Here is a 14,164-nt window from a genome sequence, read left to right as displayed (position 1 = left end):
AACGGTTTGGTTTCTTACAAACGTTATTAACGTGGCTATAATTCTGAATGCTTAAACATTTTGAACATAATTATTCATATGTATGCAGTATAATAGCTACATCTCTGACGTTTATAACAAACCAAACCGTTTGAAAATCGGTAGAAAATTGAGCAAGTTATCGTTATTTAAAAGTACATGCACCATGTTATGAGTGAGCGAGCTCCCTGTCTTAAGATGGCCGCCGTGTGCGGATGTCGAGCTCCATTGGCCAGCAGCGCGGACGAGACATCTAGCCTTTATATGATATCTATGGATTAGACTCTTGCTTGCTGTATCCGGTCGGCAAAACAGCAAAAACACCCTTCTTGCAAAGGAACGATTTTAGAGTGCCGTCTTCTGTTCCTGTTTTAGATAAAAAGCCAAGTCTAACTCATTCATTGTAGCGGCCAAAGCCGTTTCAAACAACTGGTGTTCATCCATAGCCATCTTGCAATGTTTACTAATGACTTCGACATCACAGCGCTGTCCTCATCTGTTTAGCTCCCTATATCTGAGTTTATTTGGCAATTGTGATTTTATTGCTAGAATTGTGAGAGAAAAGTCAGACCTGTGAGATCAAAATTCCCAATTAGGCCTACCATTTTTTTTTTTTTTTTTTTTTTTAAAACAAGCTTTCAATAGCCTAAAAGACACATTTCCAGCACGTGTGAGAATTTTGTGGTAAGTTCAGAGCAAGTGTTCCGCCTGTCATTAATTAACACAAACAGTTTGAAAAGAAAAATGTGCAGTTTCATATTTTTGATTGATGAAATAGAACAAAAATCATATGTAATATGGGGTAAGTAATAGGCTACTTTTATCTTAGGTGTGAGGATGAGTGGAGACTCCACTTCCTAGAACTGTTTCTCTCTGGTCATCATCCTAAATCGTCACAGACCGATGTTATGAAATAGCAGGCAGCTATCCAGTACTTCCTCTGTTTCCAATAATTCACAGTTTATAGTTTCTCAAAATATATTTTAAAGAATGTTGCTGGATAAGATGTTCTCAAGAAACATTGTAACTTACTTTCCTTTTAAGGTGATCTCAGGCAGTCAACAGCAGTTCCGCACTCTAATTTCGTCGAGGCACAATCCAGAACAGCTAGCAAAGCCTGTGACTCCATCACTGTCCTGAAGACAGGTAGGTGTCATTGGCACAGTGGTGGAATGTGACATGTCTGTGTAAATCAACACATCTCATCTACACAAAGAGTGCAGACAAAATATAACGCATTCGACATATTATTAGTGGTTGTAAAAAACAACAATGTTAGGTGCACATTGTTGCTGTGTAATAAGAATCTGAAAAAAATTGACAAATGTCAAACTCTCTGTATTCATAAAATTGTTCATTATCTGGCAGGATGCCTGTGATGAATCCTGACTTGACTAGATGATTCATATGTAAGTTCAATTCCACAGGCAACCTTTTTCTGGAAGGAGGTCACTTTTGAACACGTGTCCAAACCCTGACTAACATGCCAGTTCCTCTCTACTCTGTTTTGAGGCCGTTTAGAAGCCAAGTGTTTGTGTATCTTGGTCAATATGCTGTTTATTAGATAGAAAACAGAGACAAATATTTTTATACTTTATTGCGAACCTTTATGGTAATGTTTATAGAGTAATTTGGACACATTTGCACTTGTCATATTGGCTGCCACAGCAATAATTGAATGTATAATTGCTAAGATGATGTTGCAAATGGCTTATAAATGGACAAGAAGACATGACTAAAAGTGTCTGAACTTCAGAAAGGGACAAGGCTGAACGTTTACAAATATTAGATTTGGCAACACTGATTGGCAACCTTATCATTTAGTTTTTTAATGTTTTTCCAAGTACACCTTTTAAAGGTACCCTATGTAACGTTTTTTGTTCAAAATTGAATAAATGAGTCAATACATCATCAATCCTTCTTCCAAAACGTGTTTTTGTCTTACCCTAATTCACTATGGTAAGCCTATACGTTTTTATATTTTAGACCTGACTGGATGGTTTTCATGGGAAATTGCACACAGAGCTTGTAATAAAACCAGAATCAACATTGGCTTGGCTTTTTGGCGAGAACTGAGGGATTTGAAATGTTGCAAAAGTAGAGATGGCATTTTTATTACTCACAGGAACTTCACTCCACTGATTTGAGTCCTATCTCACAGGTAGGTCCTTCAAGGTCGCATGGAGAGGCGAGGTATCCAGGCCAGGGCACATCAGCTGACCACAGGGGTTCCCCAGTTTTCAGTTCTTGGTCCCCTCCTCTTCTCCATCTACACCACATCACTGGGACACATCATACAGGCACACAGTTTTTCCTACCACTGCTATGCTAATGACACGCAGCTCTTCCTCTCATTTCAACCAGATGATCCCACAGTAGCTGCACGGGTCTCAAGCTGTCTGGCGGACATCTCCACATGGATGAAGGAACATCACCTGCAGCTCAACCTGGCAAAGACTGAGCTTCTCGTCCTCCCTGCCAATCCGTCTCTACAGCACGAATTCACCATCCAGCTAGAATCATCATTAATCACCCCATCAAGGTCGGTCAGAAATCTTGGAGTAACGTTTGATGACCAGCTGACCTTCACAGACCACATTTCAAAGACAGCTCGATCTTGCAGGTTTGCACTGCACAACATCAGGAAGATCCGGCCTTTCCTAACTGAGCATGCAACACAACTTCTCGTCCAGGCCCTGGTCATCTCTAGGCTTGACTACTGCAACGCCCTTCTGGCTGGACTTCCATCATGTGCAATCAAACCCCTACAGATGATCCAGAATGCTGCAGCTCGTCTTGTCTTCAACGAGCCCAAAAGGGCCCACGTCACTCCTCTGTTCATCTCTCTACACTGGCTACCTCTCGCTGCTCGCATCAAGTTCAAGGCACTGACGCTTGCTTACAGATCCATCACAGGCTCAGCTCCCTCTTACTTTCACTCACTCCTACGAGTCTACATCCCTACCAGAAGCCTACGATCGGTCAACGAGCGACGTCTCGTGGTTCCATCACAGAAAGCCACAAAATCACTTTCCAGAACATTCTCATTCACAGTTCCATGCTGGTGGAATGCTCTCCCCACCCTCATCCGGAATGCAGAATCCCTGACAACATTCAAAAGACAGCTAAAAACCCATCTCTTCCGTGAGCACTTAACCTCATAAAAAAAAATATCACTTATCAGGCTTATGCAACTCTGAATAATACCTGAACTTCGTATTTTGAGCACTTCTTGTGTTGTTGTTGTTTTTTGCCTCTTTATGATGACTCGCTTAAATTAGTCCTAATTTGTAAGTCGCTTTGGATAAAAGCGTCTGCTAAATGACTAAATGTAAATGTAAGGTATTTTACTGAACAGATCAATTGTCATATGTAGCTCTCTAACATGGGAATAATGGGATGGAAATTAACATTGTGTTAAATCTGGCGTATTTACGTCAATTTATATTGTACGTTCATGGTCCCATCGAAACAAATGAATAACAGAGTTCATTATAAAGCATTATCTATTGTGAAGGGTCATTTCATCATGGTTGGTATAGCGCTGTGCTGGAATGTATTTTCAAGGAAGTAACGTGTCTGTTAATGGGTATAGCTAATGTAATGTCTTCAGCTAGTCAGTTTGAGATCCTTCTTAGTTTTCCATCTAAACTGGATATCTCTTAGTAGTGAATGTTTTATTTATGAGAAAGAACCATATTCTGCACAGTCACACAGAGGCGAAGCACAACTAAAAACAATGTTCTTCCACAAAATGCATGGTTTCGTTTTTTAACCGCAAGAGGGACAAAAGTTACAAAGTTATGTTAGTGAGAAAGAGAGTTGAATCAAATAAAATCAAAACCCGAATAGTTAGAAGGATGATGCAGTATTCTTTTTGACTGCCAACACACTTTCTCATGTACGTGTCCTAGTTTATTTTGGAGAAAGTAAAACCAAAGCTATGACAAAGCAGTCTGAAACCTCAAGACCTTCACTGTTGACTTGATCTGAATCTGAACTTCAGCAAACTTTTATTTTGGTTCATGTTGTGGTAGAGCTGTTGGATTGAGACATTATTGGGGATTTGGAAGACTTCAAGAAGAGTCATTATATTAATAAGGTTTTAGGCGTGGTTATTGGTATGCTGGATCTAAAATATAGTGGACTGATTTTGACCTTCTGAGGTTAACACCAGAGCCATAGCACAGCAGTAGCACACGTGTTTATGACACATAAGGTTTTTAGTGCTCCTGTGAAGACACAAGTCTGAGGCCAAACCACATAATTTCCCAATCCCACACACCCCTCCTCCCTCCTACTCTTTCCTGGCATCATTCTTTAATAAAAGGTATAAACTTTTCTTGGCAAAAGTTAAAATTAGGTCGTTTGACATGTCCATTTCCTACAGTTTCCCATCTTGGATAAAGCTTACGGTGATGAAGGCAGGCAGAGTCATATTTAATTTTCTGTATAGAGTAGTTTGTGAGCACCCTCTGGAGGAACAGACCATCAGAATAAAATGAAAAATAATACTAAAGAAAAGCAGCTCATGCCACATGCACATGTAACCGCTAAGGAGAACATTGCAGATGTTTTGACCCTTATTGACCCTATCATATTGAGTGCTAATTCATATAGGCTATTTACATTCAGTATATCTGTCTTTTGTAACTGCACTGTATATCGAGCTTGAGTACATTTGTTTGATGTTACTACTTATTTGAACAAGTAATTCTTTGAGAGATTTCAGTAATATTTCAGTTTATATTTTAGTTCAACTTTTCATTTATACTTTGAACACTGCTTGGTTCCAGCTGTGACTGATTTACTCAAGCTGCCAATACCTATACATATTTTCACTTCCACATGTTGTTTTCTTAGTTTTTGAAGTCAGTACTCGCAGTCAGTTTTTAACCGGCCACTAGATGATGCTGTTTGTTTAGACATCGGGCAAGTCCTGCTCTTTGAGAGACGTGGCATAGTCCTGCATCTACTTTCTTGTGTTTATTCTAGTGTACTTGTACTTCTCAGGCTCTTGAGTTGCTCTTCCATCAGAGGTTTGCTGCACCCTGCAAAAGTCGTTTTCTTAATCAATAGTTTTTGTCTATTTTAGTTAAATTATCCTGAACAATAACAAATTTAATTAGCAAATTTGTGTATAATGTTAAGACTTGAAAGTTGTTTTGTATTAAGCTGCCTATATATAATATATATATATATATATATATACACACTCATACACATACACACACACACATATATATATATATATATACACACTCATACACATACACACACACACATATATATATATATATATATATATATACACATACATACACACACACACACACACACACACACACACACACACACACACACACACACACACACACACACACACACACACACACACACACACACACACACACACACACACACACACACACACACACATATATATATACACTCACCTAAAGGATTATTAGGAACACCTGTTCAATTTCTCATTAATGCAATTATCTAATCTCAACCAATCACATGGCAGTTGCTTCAATGCATTTAGGGGTGTGGTCCTGGTCAAGACAATCTCCTGAACTCCAAAATGAATGTCAGAATGGGAAAGAAAGGTGATTTAAGCAATTTTGAGTGTGGCATGGTTGTTGGTGCCAGACGGGCCGGTCTGAGTATTTCACAATCTGCTCAGTTACTGGGATTTTCACGCACAACCATTTCTAGGGTTTACAAAGAATGGTGTGAAAAGGGAAAAACATCCAGTATGCGGCAGTCCTGTGGGCGAAAATGCCTTGTTGATGCTAGAGGTCAGAGGAGAATGGGCCGACTGATTCAAGCTGATAGAAGAGCAACTTTGACTGAAATAACCACTCGTTACAACCGAGGTATGCAGCAAAGCATTTGTGAAGCCACAACACGCACAACCTTGAGGTGGATGGGCTACAACAGCAGAAGACCCCACCGGGTACCACTCATCTCCACTACAAATAGGAAAAAGAGGCTACAATTTGCACGAGCTCACCAAAATTGGACAGTTGAAGACTGGAAAAATGTTGCCTGGTCTGATGAGTCTCGATTTCTGTTGAGACATTCAGATGGTAGAGTCAGAATTTGGCGTAAACAGAATGAGAACTTGGATCCATCATGCCTTGTTACCACTGTGCAGGCTGGTGGTGGTGGTGTAATGGTGTGGGGGATGTTTTCTTGGCACACTTTAGGTCCCTTAGTGCCAATTGGGCATCGTTTAAATGCCAAGGCCTACCTGAGCATTGTTTCTGACCATGTCCATCCCTTTATGACCACCATGTACCCATCCTCTGATGGCTACTTCCAGCAGGATAATGCACCATGTCACAAAGCTCGAATCATTTCAAACTGGTTTCTTGAACATGACAATGAGTTCACTGTACTAAAATGGCCCCCACAGTCACCAGATCTCAACCCAATAGAGCATCTTTGGGATGTGGTGGAACGGGAGCTTCGTGCCCTGGATGTGCATCCCACAAATCTCCATCCACTGCAAGATGCTATCCTATCAATATGGGCCAACATTTTTAAAGAATGCTTTCAGCACCTTGCTGAATCAATGCCACGTAGAATTAAGGCAGTTCTGAAGGCGAAAGGGGGTCAAACACAGTATTAGTATGGTGTTCCTAATAATCCTTTAGGTGAGTGTGTATATATATATATATATATATATATATACACACACACACATATATGTATATTGTAAATATTAACACCGCATGCCAGATCTCCTTTAAATGTTTGTCCATTTTTCATAATGACATTTATCTGTCACACTAATGGCATAACAGAGCATTATAATAGGAAGGCAAGCCAGAATCACCTACATGTTCCTGTCATTTGTTTTTTTTAAATCCAGTGATTTAGGTCTCTTTTTGTCTTTTTTCTTCCTCCATTTCTGAAATTGCACCATTGGACATCATTCAAAGAAACTCACAATTACACATTGTGGCCCTCCTGCATAGAGACTCTTTAGCATGGACTTTAAAAGAGCAGTGAGGGATTCATACCTCTGGAACAAAAGCAGTTAAACACGGGTCACAGACAAACTGGCATCTGCTCCACTGTCTCTGCGCTAGTACAGATTATCTGTTTCCTGCACACGCTGTGCTAATTCTCATGTTATGACATCTGGATATGATATTTTTGGATAATAATTAAACATAGTTGAACTCATAGCAAAATATTTCATTTTATTACAGCTAATGATGTTGCATACACTCAAAACCTCCAACCTCAAATGCACACATACATACTATACTGTATGTCATCCTCTGAACCTCTGAGTCTCAATATGTCCTGAGTCAGTGTACTTTTTGAGAGCCAGGCAGCATACATATTTCATTACATCTAGCTCATCTACTATATACTGTAGCATTTGGAGATTTGTGTGTGTGTGTGTTATTTCAGTTGATGACTTGCCAGTGTTTATTTAATGGAAGCAATTATCTTGGGAATGTTTTGTCTTGATGTGAAACAAAAAAGATCAACATTGCAATATGCTCACCAAAACGCCAGTTAAAACGATCATTTGTGATTAGTCAGCTATTCTTATTAAAACTTCATGTTAAAATCAACACTGAATCTATCGGCCGATCTGTCTGGCTCAAGATTGATATGTAAATGACCCATCTGTCATAGAGAGTCATCCACATAGCAACTATATTTCTGCTGTTTTGAGTTGACCTCACCCCTCAAAAATGGCATGTTATTGTCCAGCATACTTGATTCATCTGAAACTTGCTATTTTTAATGTGTTCCAGTCATACAGTCAGAATGTGGAAAAGGTCACACAAGGAGATAATACGGGATCTTATTGGGTCAAACCTAAACAGAACAAATCTGAGATAATCTACAAATCAGAACAGATAATAATGATCCTAATCTCGGGCATTTAGAGTTGAGCGATTATAGTTACAGCTGTTGCTAAGCAGCATTAGAATGGGAAGACTAACTATATGCTAATTTAATGGTTTTATCTCTGATTATACTGCATGGGCTGAGCTACAGTATATGTACATGAGTTTGTTTAGTAGTGATCACTGGTTACAAACGACAACTAATGTATGATTTTGAGTTAGATCTGCTCATTTTAGTTTCTAGATTTAATGTCAATTTTACATTTTTAACATTGACATGCTTCTTTCAGTTTTAAAAGAGACATTTATCTATGACAATTTAGCACACACAAAAACTTTTTTGACTGATGCAGGCTTGTTGGCTTCAGTTTACATTTGTGTTTTAGGCCTGTAATAAACCATTTAGAAAATTATATGTTGGGCTACTGTTTGACATTAACATTAAAGGACAAACCAAAATGTAGGAAGTGAGAACTGATTTGAGGGCCAGATTTAAGGATAAACTAAACACTTGTGGGATGTAAGTATCATGCTCATCAAATGTTTGAGACCCCTGATCTAAACTGACAATATCTCCCTTAATCTTTGGCTTATTCCTTTTACAGCTGATGCCTACAGGTTTTTATTTGTTTTTCCTTTTTAGTCAATATCACCCATTATTTCCAGATGTTATTTGTTTTCAACATGTGTGGCCACCCAGTGGTGTTCTGATGAAATTTTAGACAATGGGTCTCATTCGCTGTTAATTTCGCATGAATACACAGCAGGTGTGTACGGTACATACTGTGTATTTGTTCTTATGCTCATTGTAATGTTGATGATTCTGAACTATTCAAATAGACAGAGCTAGTAATTTGCATAAAAAACACAAACCATGTCTAAGTGCTTTTGGTATAACTTAACCTCTCTCTCTCCTACTCGTTCATGCTCTCTCTTTCATGTAGTACTCTTGCCTGAGCATACAAAAAGATCTTTGTGCAAAGCAATTCCCAAAACCAGTTAAAACACAGTAAACGGGTTTTATGTGCACAGTCTGCACACAATAGTGTTTTGAACCTCTCATTTGCCAGCCGTCTATACAGGCTACATTAAATCATTTTCTCAAAAAACGTTATACATAAAACAGTTATACTTTAGTATAGTTACTCAGTTATTCTATTTCTTTTTTTTTTTTTGATGGCAAAGCTGAATTTTCGGACAGACAGAGGAGGTGGGAGTGGGAGGCAGAGTTGGAGCATCATAATCTACACTGACATGGTGCTTGGTGACGAAACAGACATGGTGCTTGGCAGTGATACAGGCATTATGCTGATCTTTACATACTCTTCAATAATGGGGTTCAACATTAGCACACTCACATCATCCTTGGTACTTTGGGCCGGGCTCCGCTCTATGCCCTCGTACTCTATAAGAACCCCCACAGAAACGCACATAGGGACTGGCTCACACTCCTGGTCAGACTCCTCTTTTGGCTCAGGCCCGGGGACAAACTTGGCCTTCGGGGTATGCTCCATAGTGGAAATGATGGCCGGTTCACGCACCTGGTTAGACTAGGCTATCCTTACCACTGGGTCTCCGGTGGACTTGCTTTACCTCCTGTTTGGGATTTGGCTTTTGTATAGTGGTGGGTTTGTGCTCTAAGTCTGTGGTGGGCTGTCATGAGGTCCGCTGGTGGTTTGGCTGATGGTGCGATGTGTGATGCGATCGCTAGCAGGTTTTGATCATCCTCACTCTCACCGTTGTAGATGGGGTAGTAGTAAAATCTACTCAACGTACTTGTGGAATGTCCTTCGAGGGGCGTCTCAGGGCAGGGGCGCGCCGTGGTCTAGATAATTAACTAGACACTGGTGAGACATGGGGGCTGATCAAACACTATTGCAACAGATGGATGAGACATAGGAAACTGAACTGGGAACAGTGCAAAACTAACAGGCTAACAACTCAAAGAGTGCGTCTCAGTCAGCTCCCCAGCTTTCCTAGGTTTTCAATGAATATATTGTGAACATGAATTCGGGCACTGATAAGCACAGTAAGGACCCTGGCTCACTACACATTGGGGCACTGATGACTCTATATCCGGCTACATGACAACGTCCTCATTTAAAAAAAAAAAACATCTATCGCGTGTCATTATGTCTAGTGTGTTGGCTCACATGATTTATGTTTCGCGCTTCAGAAATTCTGTTAAGGGAGCATAGTGAGCATCGATGCACTCTGATTTTCACAGTGTTTTGGGACTTGTTAAGGAGCGAATTTTTCAGTGCACTGGAAGGATTTTGTGTTTCAGACAGTCCTTAAAAAAGGCTGACTCCCTGAACAGTGCCCTGACTTCTAAACTAGGGAGCTGATTAAGAAGCATAACTCAAACCCAGAAACAGACATTGCACATACATGTGATTTTCGTGTACATGTGGTTTCAGTTTAAATTTACAGTACATTTTAGTGTGAATTTGATGAATAATGATTTCTGTGTTGACAAAATATATGAAAAATGATATGCATACAGGTATATACAATTTATATGCATATTTTACACACAAAAATGCGAAGATGGTGAATAAGACTGTTTAATTTTTCTCATAACCCAGAGGAACAGACTTTTAATCACTCACTCCTTCAGAGTTCTATTCCTGGAGGCTGAAGTTAGCACATGTTGCCATTTATGCAGCCCGCCTCAGTTGAGAGTTTGCACACAGACTGATATGGGAGAAGGAACAAGCTGAGAGTGCTTTTGATCATTGTAGTCTGGCAATTACTTACCGAATTCAAGCTCCACAGACACACACACTAAAGCACTATTACAAATGGAGCATCTAAGCCATGGTACATTACCAATTTTTTTCTTTTTCTTTTTTTGCGGATCTGGACACATTATATATAAAACCACTGCGAGGAATGAAATAGCAAAGGTGATGGAGATGATGAGACCAAGCAAATAGGGTGTGTTTTATTTTCCCTGCTAAAAATTGGCAGTGTTTGAAGAATTCAGACACATTTTCTCTAATAGCACTCGCCAAGATAAAAGGCCTTCCAGAAAGCTTATTACACCTTTTTTCTTTTTCCACATACTTTATCTCGTATGCTCTTTATTGATGTACTTTTGTCTGTCTTTCTCTATTTCTTTTTCTTTTTTCTGTTTTGTCATTCTTCATGATCTCCTCTCCAAGAATGTTTTTCCAACCACGTTCTTCACATTCATTTAATAAATGTTACCCTGTCTGCCAGAGGTTGGAAAGAGGAAGAGAACATTTGCTTTGTTTTCTATTTATGTCACTCCAGCGGTAACAGACACACCGTCTCTCAGAGCAGCAGGTGCTTGTGGATGATAAGAAGTACCTGTCAACTGGTACAGCACTCTCACCTGTCAAATTCAGACTCCTGTGAAGTTCTAAATATAGTCAGACCACTGCAGTGTATGTGTGTGTGAGTGTGTTCATCTAATGAGTAATAGATGAGTAAAGAAAAATGAAAGCAAATAAAAAACATCATCTAAAAAATGTGTTCAATTAACGGCATAATTCAGGTTCATTCAATTTATTTTCAGTTTAATTAATTCAAATGAAATAAAATCACACTTCACAATAAGGTCTCATTTAATAACATTAATTAAAGGAGTAGTTCACTTTAAAATGAAAATTAGCCCATGATTCACTCACCCTCAAGCCATCCTAGGTGTATGACTTCTTTCAGACGGAAGCTAGAATTTTACTTTGTAACGTGTGAAATATGAATATTTTTCTTAAACTCATCGCTTTGCTTCAGAAGGCCTTTATTAACCCCTCGGAGCTGTGAGGAGCACTTTTATGATGGATTGATGCACTTTTTTGAGCTTCAATCTGATGGTTGCAATGGTTGCAATCCACTGCCATTATAAAGCTCGGAAGCATCAGGGTGTTTATTAATATAACTCTGATTGTATTCGTCTGAAAGAAGAAAGTCATATACACCTAGGATGGCTTGAGGGTGAGTAAATCATGGGCTAATTTTCATTTTAAAGTGAACTACTCCTTTAATAAAATACTTATCATGAACTAACTATGATCAATATATTTTTACAGCAATCAAAATCAGATCAAATAACTTTTGTCACATCACTAACAGCACTTGTGCCGTAGTGAGTGAAGACAGTGTTCTAAACATACTTTATAGATAACCGTACACAATATACACAATATATGAAAAGTACAGATTATACATAAAATACACTTAAAAATACACACAAGTACACCTAAAGCATTATAGATGTGCATTGGATTTGGATTCGTGATAGCAGATAGATAGATAGAACTTTTGTTCATAAAAATACTACTGTTCATACTCATGTTAGTTCACAGTGTACAACTTTAATGTTAAATGTAATGTAACAATTTACTATAAACTAAGTTTAATAAATGATGTAAAAGTATTGTATCATTAGTTCATGTTAACTAATGTTGACTTATCAAACCTTATTGCAAAGTGTTACCAAATTCTCTAAAAACAATACTATGGACATTAATATGGGGGTAAAAAAAAAAATAAAAAAAAATAAAGGATGCAAAGTATCATAAAAGTGGTCCATATGATATGTACTACATTTCATGTCTTGTGAAACCATACGATCACTTTTGGGAGAACATTGCAATGAAACTTTAATGAAGGGACTGATCCACTACAGATCTAATCTGGACTGATCTGGTTCACGGGGTCTTAATGTTTCTAACAAAACTATCATATGTTTTTTGAAGATTTGGAATAGTATAAGTACAGTGGACTACTATGTTACTTTTATGGTGCTTTTGTGTCCTTTTTAAAGCTTCGATCACAAACAGTAAATTCTTTAAAATGTCTTTTCCTGTTTTCAATTTAGCGTAAACTATTTTTTCCCCCAGTGAGTTGTGTCCTACACATTCCATCTTATTGTGTGTGGACTGTATGTATTGGGGAATATGGGAGGACTGTGATAAGCCTGTGGAGCCAGTACTGATTACAGAGGTCCTGAATACATTACTGGGGGGCTTGTGCAATCTCATTATAAACAAGGCAGATTGAAGCTAAGTGGCTTGTAAAAACAAAAGGAGAGATGTTAGTGTTTACAGCAGGGTAAGAATGGCTTAGTCGCACGGATGAAATCAAGAGCTCAAGTAAATAAAAATGTAATGCAGCCTGCTGTTATAAATACTGGAGCATGCTAACTGTACGTGTGGGAAAATTGAAATTAAAAAGTACCTTTTCTGCTGCATAAAAGGAGCATTTATATCAGATATCATCATTATGCAAATTTGCTGATAATGTCTTATGATGTCAATAGTAGATGAAATTATTTGGGATGTTCACTGTGTTGTATTGCCTCATAAGTCATAATGATTTGGATCTTGAGTGAACCCCATCCACTCCCAACGGAACACTCACACAAGTGGAGAGCCCATTAAACTGAAAGGGAAAACAAGTTCATTGCGAAACTGAAATTCCAGTCGCTTTAGTGTAACATGTTGCTCCATTTACAAAGGAATTAAACAGGAACTATTACCCACAGCAGTCCTTCAAACCCCAGAGAGAGCTTGAGAGGCTCGAAAATTAATGGGATTTTTGTGGAGGAGTAGCGTATTTCACAAGAGCCTTTGGGTTCACTCCAAACTAGCCTGGCTCTGGGTCCACTTTCACTTAATGTGATCAAATCTTTTTTCAGTGTTGTTTTATCAACTTTATTCTCACAAACTTGATCCGAGACGATACCCATCAACCTCCCGTCTACCTACCATCTGGACATGTTGTGGTTAGCCACTATAGTCACACAAAGTACAAGATGTTAATCAGCACTCACAACATAATTAGCAGATATATAAGATAAGAAATGCAAACAAGACAGTTTTCCTGCTTACACTATCAGTTAGTGACAGGACACAGCCTACAGATAAACTCTCATACTGAACTTGAATAATTTATGGAATGCTTTATTGCCTCTGTCTTTGCATTTTATGAGCTGATATTTTTGAGATATGTCATCATGTCTGTTGAGGTCATTTAGATCTGATGCCTGTGGGAAAGATGCTCCGTAAAGTGTCCTGGAAATATGACACGTGATAAACAATACAAGTTCAACCCTTTAGTGGAGAGGAGGAAACTGTTTCCCATCATGGAGTTGATTTAAACTAATACTTAACATTAATTTTTAATCTTTGAAACACAATTACACATTGAAACGAGTGAGGAAACATGCCTACACACATGAGATCACACAGAAGAACAGCAAGAACTGCAGGCAATTTTAAACAGGAGTTTTT

The sequence above is a fragment of the Leuciscus leuciscus genome (genome assembly GCF_965113295.1).
Source record: "Leuciscus leuciscus genome assembly, chromosome: 3".
NCBI classification, from domain to species: domain Eukaryota; kingdom Metazoa; phylum Chordata; class Actinopteri; order Cypriniformes; family Leuciscidae; genus Leuciscus; species Leuciscus leuciscus.
Note: the sequence above shows the minus strand (reverse complement) of the source record.